Below are 23,186 nucleotides of genomic sequence, written 5' to 3' on the forward strand. Positions count from 1 at the left end.
TACTGTCTCTAATGACAGAGGCCCAACAGAATAACTCACTGATCTCTACTGTCTCTAATGACAGAGGCCCAACAGAATAACTCACTGATCTCTACTGTCTCTAACGATAGAGGCCCAACAGAATAACTCACTGATCTCTACTGTCTCTAACGATAGAGGCCCAATAGAATAACTCACTGATCTCTACTGTCTCTAACGATAGAGGCCCAACAGAATAACTCACTGATCTCTACTGTCTCTAACGACAGAGGCCCAACAGAATAACTCACTGATCTCTACTGTCTCTAATGACAGAGGCCCAACAGAATAACTCACTGATCTCTACTGTCTCTAACGATAGAGGCCCAACAGAATAACTCACTGATCTCTACTGTCTCTAATGACAGAGGCCCAACAGAATAACTCACTGATCTCTACTGTCTCTAACGATAGAGGCCCAACAGAACTTCCTGAGCCTACTGTCTCTAATGACAGAGGCCCAACAGAATAACTTCCTGATCTCTACTGTCTCTAACGACAGAGGCCCAACAGAACTCACTGATCTCTACTGTCTCTAATGACAGAGGCCCAACAGAATAACTCACTGATCTCTACTGTCTCTAATGACAGAGGCCCAACAGAATAACTCACTGATCTCTACTGTCTCTAACGATAGAGGCCCAACAGAATAACTTCCTGATCTCTACTGTCTCTAACGATAGAGGCCCAACAGAACTCACTGATCTCTACTGTCTCTAACGATAGAGGCCCAACAGAATAACTCACTGATCTCTACTGTCTCTAACGATAGAGGCCCAACATAATAACTTCCTGATCTCTACTGTCTCTAATGACAGAGGCCCAACAGAATAACTTCCTGATCTCTACTGTCTCTAACGATAGAGGCCCAACAGAATAACTTCCTGATCTCTACTGTCTCTAACGATAGAGGCCCAACAGAATAACTTCCTGATCTCTACTGTCTCTAATGACAGAGGCCCAACAGAATAACTCACTGATCTCTACTAGTCTCTAATGACAGAGGCCCAACAGAACTTCCTGATCTCTACTGTCTCTAACGATAGAGGCCCAACATAACTCACTGATCTCTACTGTCTCTAACGACAGAGGCCCAACAGAACTCACTGATCTCTACTGTCTCTAACGATAGAGGCCCAGAACTCACTGATCTCTACTGTCTCTGACAGAGGCCCTAACAGAATAACTCACTGATCTCTAATGACAGAGACCAAACAGAATAACTTCCTGATCTCTGGTAATGTGATGTTCCTTATCAGTGAGTTTAATTGACAGGATATCCTCCATGCTGCAAAGCATCGACATGGTTCATGGTTTATAAACATTCTCCACGGCTCCTGCACTACATTTGACCAGGGTCTATAGGGACACCCATAGGGCTCTGGTTAGAACTAGTGCACTACATTTGACCAGGGTCTATAGGGGAATAGGGCTCTGGTTAGAACTAGTGCACTACATTTGACCAGGGTCTATAGGGACACCCATAGGGCTCTGGTTAGAACTAGTGCACTACATTTGACCAGGGTCTATAGGGGAATAGGGCTCTGGTTAGAACTAGTGCACTACATTTGACCAGGGTCTATAGGCACACCCATAGTGCTCTGGTTAGAACTAGTGCACTACATTTGACCAGGGTCTATAGGGGAATAGGGCTCTGGTTAGAACTAGTGCACTACATTTGACCAGGGTCTATAGGGGAATAGGGCTCTGGTTAGAACTAGTGCACTACATTTGACCAGGGTCTATAGGGACACCCATAGTGCTCTGGTTAGAACTAGTGCACTACATTTGACCAGGGTCTATAGGGACACCCATAGTGCTCTGGTTAGAACTAGTGCACTACATTTGACCAGGGTCTATAGGGGAATAGGGCTCTGGTTAGAACTAGTGCACTACATTTGACCAGGGTCTATAGGGGAATAGGGCTCTGGTTAGAACTAGTGCACTACATTTGACCAGGGTCTATAGGGACACCCATAGGGCTCTGGTTAGAACTAGTGCACTACATTTGACCAGGGTCTATAGGGGAATAGGGCTCTGGTTAGAACTAGTGCACTACATTTGACCAGGGTCTATAGGGGAATAGGGCTCTGGTTAGAACTAGTGCACTACATTTGACCAGGGTCTATAGGGACACCCATAGTGCTCTGGTTAGAACTAGTGCACTACATTTGACCAGGGTCTATAGGGACACCCATAGTGCTCTGGTTAGAACTAGTGCACTACATTTGACCAGGGTCTATAGGGACACCCATAGGGCTCTGGTTAGAACTAGTGCACTACATTTGACCAGGGTCTATAGGGAATAGGGCTCTGGTTAGAACTAGTGCACTACATTTGACCAGGGTCTATAGGGACACCCATAGGGCTCTGGTTAGAACTAGTGCACTACATTTGACCAGGGTCTATAGGGACACCCATAGTGCTCTGGTTAGAACTAGTGCACTACATTTGACCAGGGTCTATAGGGACACCCATAGTGCTCTGGTTAGAACTAGTGCACTACATTTGACCAGGGTCTATAGGGACACCCATAGTGCTCTGGTTAGAACTAGTGCACTACATTTGACCAGGGTCTATAGGGACACCCATAGTGTTCTGGTTAGAACTAGTGCACTACATTTGACCAGGGTCTATAGGGACACCCATAATGCTCTGGTTAGAACTAGTGCACTACATTTGACCAGGGTCTATAGGGACACCCATAGGGCTCTGGTTAGAACTAGTGCCCTACATTTGACCAGGGTCTATAGGGACACCCATAGGGCTCTGGTTAGAACTAGTGCACTACATTTGACCAGGGTCTATAGGGACACCCATAGTGTTCTGGTTAGAACTAGTGCACTACATTTGACCAGGGTCTATAGGGACACCCATAGTGCTCTGGTTAGAACTAGTGCACTACATTTGACCAGGGTCTATAGGGACACCCATTGGGCTCTGGTTAGAACTAGTGCCCTACATTTGACCAGGGTCTATAGGGACACCCATAGGGCTCTGGTTAGAACTAGTGCACTACATTTGACCAGGGTTTATAGGGACACCCATAGGGCTCTGGTTAGAACTAGTGCACTACATTTGACCAGGGTCTATAGGGACACCCATAGGGCTCTGGTTAGAACTAGTGTACTACATTTGACCAGGGTCTATAGGGGAATAGGGCTCTGGTTAGAACTAGTGCACTACATTTGACCAGGGTCTATAGGGGAATAGGGCTCTGGTTAGAACTAGTGCACTACATTTGACCAGGGTCTATAGGGGAATAGGGCTCTGGTTAGAACTAGTGCACTACATTTGACCAGGGTCTATAGGGGAATAGGGCTCTGGTTAGAACTAGTGCACTACATTTGACCAGGGTCTATAGGGGAATAGGGCTCTGGTTAGAACTAGTGCACTACATTTGACCAGGGTCTATAGGGGAATAGGGCTCTGGTTAGAACTAGTGCACTACATTTGACCAGGGTCTATAGGGGAATAGGGCTCTGGTTAGAACTAGTGCACTACATTTGACCAGGGTCTATAGGGAATAGGGCTCTGGTTAGAACTAGTGCGCTACATTTGACCAGGGTCTATAGGGACACCCATGGGGCTCTGGTTAGAACTAGTGCACTACATTTGACCAGGGTCTATAGGGGAATAGGGCTCTGGTTAGAACTAGTGCACTACATTTGACCAGGGTCTATAGGGGAATAGGGCTCTGGTTAGAACTAGTGCACTACATTTGACCAGGGTCTATAGGGGAATAGGGCTCTGGTTAGAACTAGTGCACTACATTTGACCAGGGTCTATAGGGGAATAGGGCTCTGGTAAGAACTAGTGCACTACATTTGACCAGGGTCTATAGGGGAATAGGGCTCTGGTTAGAACTAGTGTTTTACTTCACATTTGACCAGGGTCTTCATAGGGTCTTCAATAGGGCTCTGGTTAGAACTAGTGTCTTCATATACATTTGACCAGGGTCTTTAATGTTGTCTTCATAGGGGAATAGGGCTCTGGTTAGAACTAGCACTACATTTGACCAGGGTCTATAGGGGAATAGGGCTCTGGTTAGAACTAGTGTTTTAATGTCTTCATTTGACCAGGGTCTATAGGGGAATAGGGCTCTGAGTTAGAACTAGTGCACTACATTTGACCAGGGTCTATAGGGGAATAGGGTCTTCTGAGGTAGAACTGTGCTTACATTTGACCAGGGTCTATAGGGGAATAGGGCTTCTGAGGTAGTTTTAACTAGTGCACTACATTTGACCAGGGTCTATAGGGGTTTTAATAGGGTAGTTTTAGTCTTCACATAGAGGTAGTTTTAATGTTTGTTTTTAACTCTGTTCCGATTATTTAATTCTTTGGTAGGGGTTTTAATGTCTTCTGGAGGTAGTTTTAATGTTGTCTTCAATAGACCGTAGTTTTAATGTCTTCACATGTTCCTGTAGTTTTAATGTCTTCATAGAGGTATTTTAATGTCTTCATATAGAGGTAGTTTTAATGTCTTCACATAGAGGTAGTTTTAATGTCTTCACATAGAGGTAGTTTTAATGTCTTCATATAGAGGTAGTTTTAATGTTGTCTTAGTTTTAATGTCTTCATAGAGGTAGTTTTAATGTCTTCACATAGAGGTAGTTTTAATGTCTTCACATAGAGGTAGTTTTAATGTCTTCACATAGAGGTAGTTTTAATGTCTTCACTTCATAGAGGTAGTTTTAATGTCTTCTTCATAGAGGTAGTTTTAATGTCTTCATATAGAGGTAGTTTTAATGTCTTCACATAGAGGTAGTTTTAATGTCTTCATATAGAGGTAGTTTTAATGTTTTAATGTCTTCATATAGAGGTAGTTTTAATGTCTTCACATAGAGTTTTAATGTCTTCAGTTTTAATGTCTTCACATAGAGGTAGTTTTAATGTCTTCACATAGAGGTAGTTTTAATGTCTTCACATAGAGGTAGTTTTAATGTCTTCATATAGAGGTAGTTTTAATGTCTTCATATAGAGGTAGTGGTCAATGACATTCAGTATAAAGTAGATCAGGACAAATGGTCACATCCAGTAGCCAAAGCCCTCCACTCCAGACAGAGATAAGAGAGCAGTGTGAGTAAAATAAGATATGAATGGTATCTGTGAGAGGACAAGAGAACAAAACAAGGAGAGAACTGGAGAGACAGAGATTTAAAGCCCTTGAATTGAATTGAGAGGGGGAGAGGGGAGGGGGGGAGAGGGGGAGTAGTGGAGAAATAGAGAGAGAGGGGGAGAGAGAGGGGGAGTGGTAGAGAAATAGAGAGAGAGGGGAGGGGGAGAGGGGGAGAGAGAGGGGGGGGAGTAGTGGAGAAATAGAGAGAGGGGGAGAAAGAGGGGGAGTGGTAGAGAAATAGAGAGAGACAGGGGGTATTTGGAAACCCTTAGGCATGACCCTGTTGGTGGACCGCTAGAACAACATCGCGACAGGATAAGGAGAGAGAAAGAGAGAGAAAAAGGGAGGGAAAGAGAGGCAGAGAAAGAGATACTGAGAGAGAAAGAGAGAGAGAGAGGATGATGAGCTGACCCCGTTAGCTCCTAACTTCCCCTCTCCTCCTCTCATCAATGTGACATGCATTACCATCACAGCGTAGTCTAAGGGCCTCCACTCCTACAGTCCGCTCCTCTACTGCCACTCACAATCACTGATACACAGAGCCACACAGCACAGAGATAGCAGGACCAACAGAGATACACAGAGATAGCAAGAAGGACAGAGATAGACAGAGAGAGCAGGACCAACAGAGATGCACAGAGATAGCAGGACCAATGGAGATATCAGGACAGATGGAGATACACAGAGATGGCAGGACCAATGGAGATAGCAGGACCAATTGAGATACACAGAGATAGCAGGACCAACAGAAATAGCAGGGCCAACAGAGATAGCAGGACCAACAAAAATACACAGAGATAGCAGGACCAACAGAGATACACAGAGATAGCAGGACCAACAGAGATAGCAGGGCCAACAAAGATACGCAGAGATAGCAGGACCAACAGAGATCGCAGGACCAACAGAGATACACAGAGATAGCAGGACCAACAGAGATAGCAGGACCAACAGAGATACACAGAGATAGCAGGACCAACAGAGATACACAGAGATAGCAGGACCAACAGAGATAGCAGGACCAACAGAGATACACAGAGATAGCAGGACCAACAGAGATAGCAGGGCCAACAAAGATACGCAGAGATAGCAGGACCAACAAAGATAGCAGGACCAACAGAGATACACAGAGATAGCAGGACCAACAGAGATACACAGAGATAGCAGGACCAACAGAGATAGCAGGACCAACAGAGATACACAGAGATAGCAGGACCAACAGAGATAGCAGGACCAACAAAGATACGCAGAGATAGCAGGACCAACAGGGATACACAGAGATAGCAGGACCAACAGAGATAGCAGGACCAACAGAGATACACAGAGATAGCAGGACCAACAGAGATAGCATGACCAACAGAGATAGCAGGACCAACAGAGATAGCAGGACCAACAGAGATACACAGAGATAGCAGGACCAACAGAGATAGAGAACCAACAGAGATAGCAGAACCAACAGAGATACAGAGATAGCAGGAGGGGAGAGGAGAGGAGGGGAGGGAGGGGAGGAGGGAGAGGAGAGGAGAGGAGAGGAGAGGAGAGGAGAGGAGGAGAGGAGAGGAGAGGAGAGGAGAGGAGAGGAGGGGAGGGGAGGGTGTCGGGGTCCGACATGGGTATTTGTGCCACAACTGGTTTGGCAAAACAATGTGTTCCAAAGTCCATCTTCCGCTGACTTGAATGATCAGAGGTTTGAGTGGTTAGTTAAAACGTTCAGACCGCCCTCAGGGCAGGCCCTGCCGTTGTGCTACATGACCTAAGACGATTGGCCCTCCAAAGCAGAGCACTGCAGAGGGAAGAGGGTGTAATTTCGGGATGCAGGCCCCATGTTTTCTACATTGTCTTTGAGCACGTAGCGTGTCCAATTAATCATCTCTTCAAAATAACAATATTTTGGATAAGCCACGAGGGTTAGGAACCCGAACGTCCACATTATTTCACATTTTAATGACAACAACAATATTTGGATCCAGTTTTGTTATGGTTGATCTGACCGGCCCGTGGTAAGAAGCTGTCGTGTTTAGACTGGTCGGTGCGGAGCCTGACAAGGTTTTTAATTTGAATCGGGGGTCCATGCTGCTTCCTCCCCCCCCCCCCCCCCCGGGGAGGGGGACACGTTTTGATGTGACACCAGGGTCATGTTCATAGGGCGAACTGTTGCAAAAAAGGTTTAGAAGCAGAACATTTAAAACAAGCGTGTCTTATTGGACAAATTGAGACAGTATCTCCTGTTTCAAATTGTTTCAGACTGTTTTCTTCTGTTTCGCGCCTACTGAACATGACCCAGGCCCTAGCAATTAGGCCATTGAACCATTGGGCAGGGTCTGTTACAGCTCTGAGAGTTGGTCTGACGCAGGGACGTAGAGCAAGATAGAGAGAGAGAGAGAGAGAGAGAGAGAGAGAGAGAGAGAGAGAGAGAGAGAGAGAGAGAGAGAGAGAGAGAGAGAGAGAGAGAGAGAGAGAGAGAGAGAGAGAGAGAGAGAGAGAGAGAGAGAGAGAGAGAGAGAGAGAGAGAGACAGAGAGAGAGACAGAGAGAGAGAGAGAGAGAGAGAGAGAGAGAGAGAGAAGAGAGAGAGAGAGAGAGAAAAGAGAGAGAGAGAGAGAGAGGCTGAGTAAGAGAGGAACAGAGAGAGAAAATGAGAGAGAGAGAGGCAGAGGAAAAGAGAAAGAGAGAGAGAAAATTAGAGTGAGAGAAAAGGAGAGAGAGGAAAGGAGAGAGAGAGAAAATGAGAGAGAGGCTGAGGAAGAGAGGAACAGAGAGAGAGAAAGAGAGAGAGACAGAGAGAGAGAGAGAGAGAGACAGAGGAAAAGAGACAAAGAGGCTAAGTCCTCATGGTTCTGTTCCACTTTCAGAGAGCCATGCTCAAGGGCACATCGAAATAGCCTTTTGTCGGCTTGGGGATTTGAACCCGGCAACCTTTTCAGTTACTGGGTCAACACTCCTTATCTTGATTATTGTCCAGTCGTGTGGTCCAGTGCTCTAAGGAAACACCTAGTTAAGCTGCAGCTGGCCCAGAACAGAGCGGCACGTCTTGCTCTTCATTGTAATCAGAGGGCTGATATTAATACTATACCAGTCTCTCTCTCTTGGTTAAGAGCTGAGGAGAGACCGACTGCATCACTTCTTGTTTCTATAAGAAACATGAATGTGTTGGAAAATCCCAAATTGTTTGCATCGTCAACTTACACACAGCTCTGATACACACACACTAGGTCCCAGCAGACATGCCACCAGGGGTCTTGTCACAGTCCCCCCAGCAGACATGCCACCAGGGGTCTTGTCACAGTCCCCCCAGCAGACATGCCACCAGGGGTCTTGTCACAGTCCCCCCAGCAGACATGCCACCAGGGGTCTTGTCACAGTCCCCCAGCAGACATGCCACCACATGTCTGCCACCAAGGGTCTTTTCACAGTCCCCCCAGCAGACATGCCACCAGGGGTCTTGTCACAGTCCCCCCACCAGACATGCCACCAGGGGTCTTTTCACAGTCCCCCCAGCAGACATGCCACCAGGGGTCTTGTCACAGTCCCCCCAGCAGACATGCCACCAGGGATCTTTTCACAGTCCCCCCAGCAGACATGCCACCAGGGGTCTTGTCACAGTCCCCCCACCAGACATGCCACCAGGGGTCTTTTCACAGTCCCCCCAGCAGACATGCCACCAGGGGTCTTTTCACAGTCCCCCCACCAGACATGCCACCGGGGGTCTTTTCACAGTCCCCCCAGCAGACATGCCACCAGGGGTCTTTTCACAGTCCCCCCACCAGACATGCCACCAGGGGTCTTGTCACAGTCCCCCCAGCAGACATGCCACCAGGGGTCTTGTCACAGTCCCCCCAGCAGACATGCCACCAGGGGTCTTTTCACAGTCCCCCCACCAGACATGCCACCAGGGGTCTTGTCACAGTCCCCCCAGCAGACATGCCACCAGGGGTCTTGTCACCCCCAGTCCCCCTTGTCACACCAGACATGCCACCAGGGGTCTTGTCACAGTCCCCCCAGCAGACATGCCACCAGGGGTCTTGTCACAGTCCCCCCACCAGACATGCCACCGGGGGTCTTTTCACAGTCCCCCCAGCAGACATGCCACCAGGGGTCTTTTCACAGTCCCCCCAGCAGACATGCCACCGGGGGTCTTTTCACAGTCCCCCCAGCAGACATGCCACCAAGGGTCTTGTCACAGTCCCCCCAGCAGACATGCCACCAGGGGTCTTGTCACAGTCCCCCCAGCAGACATGCCACCAAGGGTCTTGTCACAGTCCCCCCAGCAGACATGCCACCAGGGGTCTTTCACAGTCCCCCAGCAGACATGCCACCAGGGTCTTTTCACAGTCCCCCAGCAGCAGACATGCCACCAGGGGTCTTGTCACAGTCCCCCACCAGACATGCCACCAGGGGTCTTGTCACAGTCCCCCAGCAGACATGCCACCAGGGTCTTGTCACAGTCCCCCAGCAGACATGCCACCAGGGGTCTTTTCACAGTCCCCCCAGCAGACATGCCACCAAGGGTCTTTTCACAGTCCCCCAGCAGACATGCCACCAGGGGTCTTGTCACAGTCCCCCACCAGACATGCCACCAGGGTCTTGTCACAGTCCCCCAGCAGACATGCCACCAGGGGTCTTGTCACAGTCCCCCAGCAGACATGCCACCAGGGTCTTTTCACAGTCCCCCAGCAGACATGCCACCAGGGGTCTTGTCACAGTCCCCAGGTCCAGAACAGATTCTGAAATGTACAGTATTATACAGAGACATGTGACCTACTGGTTGTCTGTACTGACATGTGACCTACTGGTGTGTCTGTACTGACATGTGACATGCCTACTGGTTGTCTGTACTGACATGTGACCCCCACTGGTTGTCACTGACATGTGACCTACTGGGGTCTGTCTGTACTGACATGTGACCTACTGGTTGTGTGTCTGTACTGACATGTGACCTACTGGTTGTGTGTCCCCCCCACTGACATGTGACCTACTGGCTGTGTGTCTGTACTGACATGTGACCTACTGGTTGTGTCCCCCACCAGACATGACATGTGACCTACTGGTTGTCTGTACTGACATGTGACCTACTGGTTGTGTCTGTACTGACATGTGACCTACTGGCTGTGTGTCTGTACTGACATGTGACCTACTGGTTGTCTGTACTGACATGTGACCTACTGGTTGTCTGTACTGACATGTGACATGCCACTGGGTCTTGTCTGTACTGACATGACATGACCTACTGGTTGTCTGTACTGACATGTGACCTACTGGCTGTCTGTACTGACATGTGACCTACTGGCTGTCTGTACTGACATGTGACCCAGCAGACATGCCACCAGGGTGTGTCACAGTCCTGACATGTGACCTACTGGTTGTGTCTGTACTGACATGTGACCTACTGGTTGTCTGTACTGACATGTGACCTACTGGTTGTCTGTACTGACATGTGACCTACTGGTTGTCTGTACAGACATGACCTACTGGTTGTCTGTACTGACATGTGACCTACTGGTTGTCTGTACTGACATGTGACCTACTGGTGTGTCTGTACTGACATGTGGCCTACTGGTTGTCCGTACTGACATGTGACCTACTGGTTGTCTGTACTGACATGTGACCTACTGGTTGTGTGTCTGTACTGACATGTGACCTACTGGTTGTGTGTACTGACATGTGACCTACTGGTTGTCTGTACTGACATGTGACCTACTGGTTGTGTCTGTACTGACATGTGACCTACTGGTTGTCTGTACTGACATGTGACCTACTGGTTGTGTGTCTGTACTGACATGTGACCTACTGGTTGTCTGTACTGACATGTGACCTACTGGTTGTCTGTACTGACATGTGACCTACTGGTTGTGTGTCTGTACTGACATGTGACCTACTGGTTGTGTGTACTGACATGTGACCTACTGGCTGTGTGTCTGTACTGACATGTGACCTACTGGTTGTGTGTCTGTACTGACATGTGACCTACTGGTTGTCTGTACTGACATGTGACCTACTGGTTGTCTGTACTGACATGTGACCTACTGGCTGTGTGTCTGTACTGACATGTGACCTACTGGTTGTGTGTCTGTACTGACATGTGACCTACTGGTTGTCTGTACTGACATGTGACCTACTGGTTGTCTGTACTGACATGTGACCTACTGGTGTGTCTGTACTGACATGTGACCTACTGGCTGTCTGTACTGACATGTGACCTACTGGCTGTGTGTCTGTACTGACATGTGACCTACTGGTTGTGTGTCTGTACTGACATGTGACCTACTGGTTGTCTGTACTGACATGTGACCTACTGGCTGTCTGTACTGACATGTGACCTACTGGTTGTGTGTCTGTACTGACATGTGACCTACTGGTTGTCTGTACTGACATGTGACCTACTGGTTGTCTGTACTGACATGTGACCTACTGGCTGTGTGTCTGTACTGACATGTGACCTACTGGTTGTCTGTACTGACATGTGACCTACTGGTTGTCTGTCTGTACTGACATGTGACCTACTGGTTGTCTGTACTGACATGTGACCTACTGGTTGTCTGTACTGACATGTGACCTACTGGTTGTCTGTACTGACATGTGACCTACTGGTTGTCTGTACTGACATGTGACCTACTGGTTGTCTGTACTGACATGTGACCTACTGGTGTGTCTGTACTGACATGTGACCTACTGGTTGTCTGTACTGACATGTGACCTACTGGCTGTGTGTCTGTACTGACATGTGACCTACTGGTTGTCTGTACTGACATGTGACCTACTGGCTGTGTGTCTGTACTGACATGTGGCCTACTGGTTGTGTCTGTACTGATATGTGACCTACTGGTGTGTCTGTACTGACATGTGACCTACTGGTTGTGTGTCTGTACTGACATGTGACCTACTGGTTTTGTGTCTGTACTGACATGTGACCTACTGGCTGTGTGTCTGTACTGACATGTGACCTACTGGTTGTCTGTACTGACATGTGACCTACTGGTTGTGTGTCTGTACTGACATGTGACCTACTGGTTGTGTGTCTGTACTGACATGTGACCTACTGGTTGTGTGTCTGTACTGACATGTGACCTACTGGTTGTGTGTCTGTACTGACATGTGACCTACTGGTTGTCTGTACTGACATGTGACCTACTGGCTGTGTGTCTGTACTGACATGTGACCTACTGGCTGTGTGTCTGTACTGACATGTGGCCTACTGGTTGTGTCTGTACTGATATGTGACCTACTGGTGTGTCTGTACTGACATGTGACCTACTGGTTGTGTGTCTGTACTGACATGTGACCTACTGGTGTGTCTGTACTGACATGTGACCTACTGGCTGTGTGTACTGACATGTGACCTACTGGCTGTGTGTCTGTACTGACATGTGACCTACTGGCTGTCTGTACTGACATGTGACCTACTGGCTGTGTGTCTGTACTGACATGTGACCTACTGGCTGTGTGTCTGTACTGACATGTGACCTACTGGCTGTGTGTACTGACATGTGACCTACTGGTGTGTCTGTACTGACATGTGACCTACTGGTTGTGTGTCTGTACTGACATGTGACCTACTGGTTGTGTCTGTATTGACATGTGACCTACTGGTTGTGTGTATGTACTGACATGTGACCTACTGGCTGTGTGTCTGTACTGACATGTGACCTACTGGGACTGAGTCAGAGTGTTCTCACAGACTGGGACTGAGTCAGAGTGTTCTCACAGACTGGGACTGAATCATAGTGTTCTCACAGACTGGGACTGAGTCAGAGTGTTCTCACAGACTGGGACTGAGTCAGTGTTATCAGAGACTGGGACTGAGTCAGAGTGTTCTCACAGACTGGGACTGAGTGTTATCAGAGACGAGGACTGAGTCAGAGTGTTCTCACAGACTGGGACTGAGTCAGAGTGTTATCAGAGACTGGGACTGAGTCAGAGTGTTCTCACAGACTGGGACTGAGTCAGAGTGTTCTCACAGACTGGGACTGAGTCAGAGTGTTCTCACAGACTGGGACTGAGTCAGAGTGTTATCAGAGACTGGGACTGAGTCAGAGTGTTCTCACAGACTGGGACTGAGTCAGAGTGTTCTCACAGACTGGGACTGAGTCAGAGTGTTCTCACAGACTGGGACTGAGTCAGAGTGTTCTCACAGACTGGGACTGAGTCAGAGTGTTCTCACAGACTGGGACTGAGTCAGTGTTATCACAGACTGGGACTGAGTCAGAGTGTTATCACAGACTGGGACTGAGTCAGAGTGTTCTCACAGACTGGGACTGAGTCAGAGTGTTCTCACAGACTGGGACTGAGTCAGAGTGTTCTCACAGACTGGGACTGAGTCAGAGTGTTATCACAGACTGGGACTGAGTCAGTGTTATCACAGACTGGGACTGAGTCAGAGTGCTATCACGGTCCTCCTGTCTCTTCTTCTCTTTCACAGACTGGGACTGAGTCAGTGTTATCACAGACTGGGACTGAGTCAGTGTTATCACAGACTGGGACTGAGTCAGAGTGTTCTCACAGTCCTCTGGCTCTGCTCTACTTTCATTCTTCAGATATATGTCTGACTAATCTGACCCTACACTGCTTCGTCAGTTCACTGTGACCTGGCCGATAAGCAGACAACTGTAAACATCGCCTTCCCACTCAGCTTTTTATGATTTCAGCACGCAAGTGATGAACCTTTTATCTAACTGGGAGTTACTGTGACGTATGGCGCTCTTTGCCTAGTTATTTTCTTTCCCTGCTATGAGGTGACCTCTCATATTGTTTCCCTGCTATGAGGTGACCTCTCTTATTGTTTCTCTGCTATGAGGTGACCTCGGTTATTGTTTCCCTGCTATGAGGTGACCTCTCTTCTTATTGTTTCTCTGCTATGAGGTGCCCTCTCTTCTTCTTGTTTCCCTGCTATGAGGTGACCTCTCATATTGTTTCCCTGCTATGAGGTGATCTCTCTTATTGTTTCCCTGCTATGAGGTGATCTCTCTTCTTCTTGTTTTCCTGCTGTGAGGTGACCTCTCTTCTTCTTGTTTCCCTGCTGTGAGGTGACCTCTCTTCTTGTTTCTCTGCTATGAGGTGATCTCTCTTCTTCTTGTTTCCCTGCTGTGAGGTGCCCTCTCTTCTTGTTTCCCTGCCATGAGGTGACCTCTCTTCTTCTTGTTTTCCTGCTACGAGGTGCCCTCTCTTCTTATTGTTTCTCTGCTATGAGGTGACCTCTCTTCTTGTTTCCCTGCTATGAGGTGACCTCTCTTCTTATTGTTTCCCTGCTGTGAGGTGACCTCTCCTTCTTGTTTCCCTGCTATGAGGTGACCTCTCTTCTTGTTGTTTCCCTGCTGTGAGGTGACCTCTCTTCTTGTTGTTTCCCTGCTGTGAGGTGACCTCTCTTCTTGTTGTTTCCATGCTGTGAGGTGACCTCTCTTCTTGTTGTTTCCCTGCTATGAGGTGCCCTCTCTTCTTATTGTTTCTCTGCTATGAGGTGACCTCTCTTCTTCTTGTTTCCCTGCCATGAGGTGACCTCTCTTCTTGTTTCTCTGCTATGAGGTGACCTCTCTTCTTCTTGTTTCCCTGCTGTGAGGTGACCTCTCTTCTTCTTGTTTCCCTGCTGTGAGGTGACCTCTCTTCTTCTTGTTTCCCTGCTGTGAGGTGCCCTCTCATATTGTTTCCCTGCTATGAGGTGACCTCTCTTCTTGTTGTTTCCCTGCTATGAGGTGACCTCTCTTATTCTTGTTTCCCTGCTGTGAGGTGACCTCTCTTCTTCTTGTTTCCCTGCTGTGAGGTGACCTCTCTTCTTGTTTCCCTGCTGTGAGGTGACCTCTCTTCGTATTGTTTCCTTGCTATGAGGTGACCTCTCTTCATATTGTTTCCCTGCTATGAGGTGACCTCTCTTCTTGTTTTTTCCCTGCTGTGAGGTGACCTCTCTTCTTCATGTTTTCCTGCTATGAGGTGATCTCTCTTCTTGTTGTTTCCCTGCTGTGAGGTGACCTCTCTTCTTATTGTTTCCCTGATATGAGGTGACCTCTCTTCATATTGTTTCCCTGATATGAGGTGACCTCTCTTCATATTGTTTCCCTGATATGAGGTGACCTCTCTTCTTCTTGTTTCCCTGCTGTGAGGTGACCTCTTCTTCTTGTTTCCCTGCTATGAGGTGACCTCTCTTTGTATTGTTCCCTGCTATGAGGTGACCTCTCGTCTTGTTTCCCTGCTATGAGGTGACCTCTCATATTGTTTCCCTGCTATGAGGTGACCTCTCTTCTTGTTGTTTCCCTGATATGAGGTGACCTCTCTTATTGTTGTTTCCCTGCTATGAGGTGACCTCTCTTATTGTTGTTTCCCTGCTATGAGGTGACCTCTCTTCTTGTTGTTTCCCTGCTACGAGGTGCCCTCTCTTCTTGTTGTTTCTCTGCTATGAGGTGACCTCTCTTCTTCTTGTTTCCCTGCTATGAGGTGACCTCTCTTCTTGTTGTTTCCCTGCTATGAGGTGACCTCTCTTCTTCTTGTTTTCCTGCTACAAGGTGCCCTCTCTTCTTCTTGTTTCCCTGCTGTGAGGTGACCTCTCTTCTTGTTTCCCTGCTATGAGGTGACCTCTCTTCTCGTTGTTTCCCTGCTGTGAGGTGACCTCTCTTCTTGTTTCCCTGCTGTGAGGTGACCTCTCTTCTTCTTGTTTCCCTGCTGTGAGGTGACCTCTCTTCTTCTTGTTTCCCTGCTGTGAGGTGACCTCCCTTCTTCATGTTTCCCTGCTGTGAGGTGACCTCTCTTCTTCTTGTTTCCCTGCTGTGAGGTGACCTCTCTTCTTCTTGTTTCCCTGCTATGAGGTGACCTCTCTTCTTCTTGTTTCCCTGCTATGGGGTGACCTCTCTTCTTCTTGTTTCCCTGCTGTGCGGTGACCTCTCTTCTTGTTGTTTCCCTGCTGTGAGGTGACCTCCCTTCTTCATGTTTCCCTGCTATGAGGTGATCTCTCTTGTTGTTTCCCTGCTGTGGGGTGACCTCTCTTCTTCTTGTCTCCCTGCTGTGAGGTGACCTCTCTTTTGTTGTTTCTCTGCTATGAGGTGAACTCTCTTCATATTGTTTTCCTGCTATGAGGTGACCTCTCTTCTTGCTTCTCTGCTATGAGGTGACCTCTCTTCTTATTGTTTCCCTGCTATGAGGTGAGCTCTCTTCTTGCTTCCCTGCTGTGAGGTGAGCTCTCTTCATATTGCGCTGTAGGTAGCTAGCCTACATTAGTTTCATAGTTGGTCTAAATGGTATTATCGCCCTATTGCTTCAGGATCATGAAAGAGGAGATTTTGTGAGCAACAGTTCACTCGAAGTTTACGAGATTTAAAAAGAGCTTTTGAGCTATGTAAGAGGTTACGGGCTAATTCAACAAGTATCTGGTTCGCCTGTTAGTTGAGTGTGTGTGTGTGTGTGTGTGGACGTGTTTAACTATACTTGTGGGGACCAGAAGCCCCCACAATAATAGTAAACGAACCGAAAAGGTCTAATGCTATTTCTAGGAGGTTTAGAGTTCAGGTTAGAATTAGGGTTAGAATTATGTTCAGTGTTAGGAGCTAGGGTTCGGTTTAAGGTTAAGGGTTAGGTTTAGGGGGTTAGTGAAAATAGGATGTTGATCGGGGACTGAATTAAGTCCCCGCAAGGTTAGTTATACGTGGGTTTGTGTGTATACAGTGCATTCTGAAAGTATTCAGACCCCCTCGACTTACAGCCTTTTCTAAAACTCATTCAAATGTCAATCTTTACACAATATTTTTGCTAATTTATTGATAATAAACTGAAATATTACATTTTCATAATTATTCAGACCCTTTTGAAGCACCTTTTGGCAGTGGTTACAGACTTGAGTCTTCTTGGGTATGAAGCTACAAGCTTTGGGGAGTTTCTCCCATTCTTCTCTGCAGATCCTCTCAAGCTCTGTCAGGTTGGATGGGGAGCATCCTGCCATTTTTAGGTTTCTCCAGAGATGTTTGATCGGGTTCATGTCCGGGCTCTGGCTGGGCCACTCAAGAACATTCAGAGACTTGTCCCAAAGCCACTCCTGGCTGTGTGCTTAGGGTCGCTGTAATGTTGGAAGGTGAACCTTCGGTTTTCATCAATCTCTCTGTACTTTGCTCCGTTCATCTTTGCCTCGATCCTGCCAGGTTTCCCAGTCCCTGCCACTGAAAAACATCCCCACAGTATAATGCTGCCACCACCATGCTTCACTGTAGGGATGGTGCCAGGTTTCCTCCAGACGTGACGCTTGGGATTCAGGCCAAAGAGTTCAATCTTAGTTTCATCAGACCAGAGAATCTTGAGTGTCTTTATTTATTTTTTATTTTACCTTTATTTTCAATGACGGCCTACCAGGGAACAGTGGGTTAACTGCCTGTTCAGGGCAGAACGACAGATTTGTACCTCGTCAGCTCAGGGATATGAACTTGCAACCTTTCGGTTAACAGTCCAACGCTCTAACCACTAGGCTACCCTGCCGCCCCAAGGTGCCTTTGGCAAACTCCAAGCGGTCTGTCATGTGATTTTTACTGAGGAGTGGCTTCTGTCTGGCCCCTCTACCATAAAGGCCTGATTAGTGGAGTGCTGCAGAGATGGTTGTCCTTCTGGAAGGTTCTCCCATCTCCACAAAGGAACTCTTGAGCTCTGTCAGAGTGACCATCGGGTTCTTGTTCACCTCCCTGACCAAGGCCTTTCTCCCCAGATTACCAGGTTGGCCGGGCAGCCAGCTCTAGAAAGAGTCTTGGTGGTTACAAACCATTTAAGAATGATGGAGGCCACTGTGTTCTTGGAGACCTTCAAGGCTGCAGAATGATGGAGGCCACTGTGTTCTTGGAGACCTTCAAGGCTGCAGAATGATGGAGGCCACTGTGTTCTTGGAGACCTTCAAGGCTGCAGAATGATGGAGGCCACTGTGTTCTTGGAGACCTTCAAGGCTGCAGAATGATGGAGGCCACTGTGTTCTTGGAGACCTTCAAGGCTGCAGAATGATGGAGGCCACTGTGTTCTTGGAGACCTTCAAGGCTGCAGAATGATGGAGGCCACTGTGTTCTTGGAGACCTTCAAGGCTGCAGAATGATGGAGGCCACTGTGTTCTTGGAGACCTTCAAGGCTGCAGAATGATGGAGGCCACTGTGTTCTTGGAGACCTTCAAGGCTGCAGAATGATGGAGGCCACTGTGTTCTTGGAGACCTTCAAGGCTGCAGAATAATGGAGGCCACAGTGTTCTTGGAGACCTTCAAGGCTGCAGAATGATGGAGGCCACTGTGTTCTTGGAGACCTTCAAGGCTGCAGAGAAATGTTGGTTACCCTTCCCCCAGATCTGTGGCTTGACACAATCCTGTCTCGAGCCCCATGGACAATTCCTTCAACCTCATTGGTTAGTTTTTGCTCTGACATGCACTGTCAACTGTGGGACCTTATATAGACAGGTGTGTGCCTTTCCAAATGATGTCCAATCTATTTAATTTAGCACAGGTGGACTCCAATCAAGTTGTAGAAACATTTCAAGGATGATCAATGAAAACAGGATGCACCTGAGCTCAATTTTGAGTCTCATAGCAAAAGGTCTGAATACTTATGTAAATAAGGTATCTGTTTTTCATTTGTAATACATTTGCAAAACTTTTGAAAAAACCTGTTTTCACTTTGTCATTATGGGGTATTGTGTGTAGATTGCTAAAGATAAAATATATATATATATATATCCATTTTAGGATAAAGCTGTAACCTAACAAAATGTGGAAAAAGTTAAGGGGTCTGAATACTTTCTGAATGCTCTGTACACATTTGTATGTGGGTGGATAAGGGTTGTGCACAGAACCAACCATCCCAAAAGGCAGGTTCCTCCTGTACCACCCTCCCTAGGTGCTCTATAACACACAGATTGATGTATGCAAATGGTGTATATGCCTCAGATTACATCCTACTCCCTATGTAGTGTAGTGGGGAACAGAAGCCTGGCTGTTGTCCGGAGAGAAGAAACGTTCACTGGAATGAAAGAGAGCAATGTTCCAGGAAATAACCGTTATTAACCCAACCAACTATAAACCCACTGCTACCTGGGAAATAACCGTTATTAACCCAACCAACTATAAACCCTCTGCTACCTGGGAAAGAACTGCTATTAACCCAACCAACTATAAACCCTCTGCTACCTGGGAAAGAACTGCTAGCTCTTAACCCAACCAACTATAAACCCACTGCTACCTGGGAAATAACCGTTATTAACCCAACCAACTATAAACCCACTGCTACCTGGGAAATAACCGTTATTAACCCAACCAACTATAAACCCTCTGCTACCTGGGAAATAACCATTATTAACCCAACCAACTATAAACCCACTGCTACCTGGTAAATAACCGTTATTAACCCAACCAACTATAAACCCACTGCTACCTGGGAAATAACCGTTATTAACCCAACCAACTATAAACCCTCTGTTACCTGGGAAATAACCGTTATTAACCCAACCAACTATAAACCCACTGCTAACTGGGAAAGAACTGCTATTAACCCAACCAACTATAAACCCTCTGCTACCTGGGAAAGAACTGCTAGCTCTTAACCCAACCAACTATAAACCCACTGCTACCTGGGAAATAACCGTTATTAACCCAACCAACTATAAACCCACTGCTACCTGGGAAATAACCGTTATTAACCCAACCAACTATAAACCCTCTGCTACCTGGGAAATAACCGTTATTAACCCAACCAACTATAAACCCACTGCTACCTGGTAAATAACCGTTATTAACCCAACCAACTATAAACCCACTGCTACCTGGGAAATAACCGTTATTAACCCAACCAACTATAAACCCTCTGCTACCTGGGAAATAACCGTTATTAACCCAACCAACTATAAACCCACTGCTAACTGGGAAAGAACTGTTATTAACCCAACCAACTATAAACCCACTGCTACCGGGAAAGAACTGCTAGCTATTAACCCAACCAACTATAAACCCTTTGCTACCTGGGAAAGAATCACTAGCTATTAACTCAACCAACTATAAACCCTCTGCTACCTGGGAAAGAATCACTAGCTATTAACTCAACCAACTATAAACCCTCTGCTACCTGGGAAAGAACTGTTATTAACCCAACCAACTATAAACCCACTGCTACCTGGGAAAGAACTGCTAGCTATTAACCCAACCAACTATAAACCCCCTGCTACCTGGGAAAGAACTGTTATTAACCCAACCAACTATAAACCCTCTGCTACCTGGGAAATAACCGTTATTAACCCAACCAACTATATACCCACTGTTAACTGGGAAAGAACCGCTAGCTAATAACCCACCAACTATAAACCCACTGCTACCGGGGAAGAACTGCTAGCTCTTAACCCAACCAACTATAAACCCTCTGCTACCTGGGAAAGAACTGCTAGCTATTAACCCAACCAACTATAAACCCTCTGCTACCTGGGAAAGAACTGCTAGCTATTAACCCAACCAACTATAAACCCTCTGCTACCTGGGAAATAACCGTTATTAACCCAACCAACTATATACCCACTGTTAACTGGGAAAGAACCGCTAGCTAATAACCCAACCAACTATAAACCCACTGCTATCTGTGAAAGAACTGCTAGCTATTAAGCCAACCAACTATAAACCCACTGTTACCAGGAAAGAACTGCTAGCTCTTAACCCAACCAACTATAAACCCACTGCTACCTGGGAAAGAAATGCTAGCTATTAACCCAACCAACTATAAACCCTCTGCTACCTGGGAAAGAACCACTACCTATTAACCCAACCAACTATAAACCCTCTGCTACCTGGGAAAGAACCACTAGCTATTAACCCAAACAACTATAAACCCACTGCTACCTGAGAAAGAACTGCTAGCTATTAACCCAACCAACTATATATCCACTGTTACCAGGAAAGAACTGCTAGCTATTAACCCAACCAACTATAAACCCACTGTTACCAGGAAAGAACTGTTATTCACCTAACTAATTATAAACCCACTGCTACCTGGGAAAGAACTGCTAGCTAATAGCCCAACCAACTATAAACCCTCTGCTACCTGGGAAAGAACTGCTAGCTATTAACCCAACCAACTATAAACCCACTGCTACTGGGAAAGAACTGCTAGCTATTAACCCAACCAACTATAAACCCTCTGCTACCTGGGAAAGAACTGCTAGCTAATAACCCAACCAACTATAAACCCTCTGCTACCTGGGAAAGAACTGCTAGCTATTAACCCAACCAACTATAAACCCTCTGCTACCTGGGAAAGAACCACTAGCTATTAACTCAACCAACTATAAACCCTCTGCTACCTGGGAAAGAACTGTTATTAACCCAACCAACTATAAACCCACTGCTACCTGGGAAAGAACTGCTAGCTATTAACCCAACCAACTATAAACCCCCTGCTACCTGGGAAAGAACTGTTATTAACCCAACCAACTATAAACCCTCTGCTACCTGGGAAATAACCGTTATTAACCCAACCAACTATATACCCACTGTTAACTGGGAAAGACCCGCTAGCTAATAACCCACCAACTATAAACCCACTGCTACCGGGGAAAGAACTGCTAGCTATTAACCCAACCAACTATAAACCCACTGCTACTGGGAAAGAACTGCTAGCTATTAACCCAACCAACTATAAACCCTCTGCTACCTGGGAAAGAACTGCTAGCTAATAACCCAACCAACTATAAACCCTCTGCTACCTGGGAAAGAACTGCTAGCTATTAACCCAACCAACTATAAACCCTCTGCTACCTGGGAAAGAACCACTAGCTATTAACTCAACCAACTATAAACCCTCTGCTACCTGGGAAAGAACTGTTATTAACCCAACCAACTATAAACCCACTGCTACCTGGGAAAGAACTGCTAGCTATTAACCCAACCAACTATAAACCCCCTGCTACCTGGGAAAGAACTGTTATTAACCCAACCAACTATAAACCCTCTGCTACCTGGGAAATAACCGTTATTAACCCAACCAACTATATACCCACTGTTAACTGGGAAAGAACCGCTAGCTAATAACCCACCAACTATAAACCCACTGCTACCGGGGAAGAACTGCTAGCTCTTAACCCAACCAACTATAAACCCTCTGCTACCTGGGAAAGAACTGCTAGCTATTAACCCAACCAACTATAAACCCTCTGCTACCTGGGAAATAACCGTTATTAACCCAACCAACTATATACCCACTGTTAACTGGGAAAGAACCGCTAGCTAATAACCCAACCAACTATAAACCCTCTGCTACCTGGGAAAGAACTGCTAGCTATTAACCCAACCAACTATAAACCCTCTGCTACCTGGGAAAGAACTGCTAGCTATTAACCCAACCAACTATAAACCCTCTGCTACCTGGGAAAGAACCACTAGCTATTAACTCAACCAACTATAAACCCTCTGCTACCTGGGAAAGAACTGTTATTAACCCAACCAACTATAAACCCACTGCTACCTGGGAAAGAACTGCTAGCTATTAACCCAACCAACTATAAACCCTCTGCTACCTGGGAAATAACCGTTATTAACCCAACCAACTATATACCCACTGTTAACTGGGAAAGAACCGCTAGCTAATAACCCAACCAACTATAAACCCTCTGCTACCTGGGAAAGAACTGCTAGCTATTAACCCAACCAACTATAAACCCTCTGCTACCTGGGAAATAACCGTTATTAACCCAACCAACTATATACCCACTGTTAACTGGGAAAGAACCGCTAGATAATAACCCAACCAACTATAAACCCACTGCTATCTGTGAAAGAACTGCTAGCTATTAAGCCAACCAACTATAAACCCACTGTTACCAGGAAAGAACTGCTAGCTCTTAACCCAACCAACTATAAACCCACTGCTACCTGGGAAAGAAATGCTAGCTATTAACCCAACCAACTATAAACCCTCTGCTACCTGGGAAAGAACCACTAGCTATTAACCCAACCAACTATAAACCCTCTGCTACCTGGGAAAGAACCACTAGCTATTAACCCAAACAACTATAAACCCACTGCTACCTGAGAAAGAACTGCTAGCTATTAACCCAACCAACTATATATCCACTGTTACCAGGAAAG

The sequence above is a fragment of the Oncorhynchus nerka genome, linkage group LG14 (genome assembly GCF_034236695.1).
Source record: "Oncorhynchus nerka isolate Pitt River linkage group LG14, Oner_Uvic_2.0, whole genome shotgun sequence".
Taxonomy (NCBI): domain Eukaryota; kingdom Metazoa; phylum Chordata; class Actinopteri; order Salmoniformes; family Salmonidae; genus Oncorhynchus; species Oncorhynchus nerka.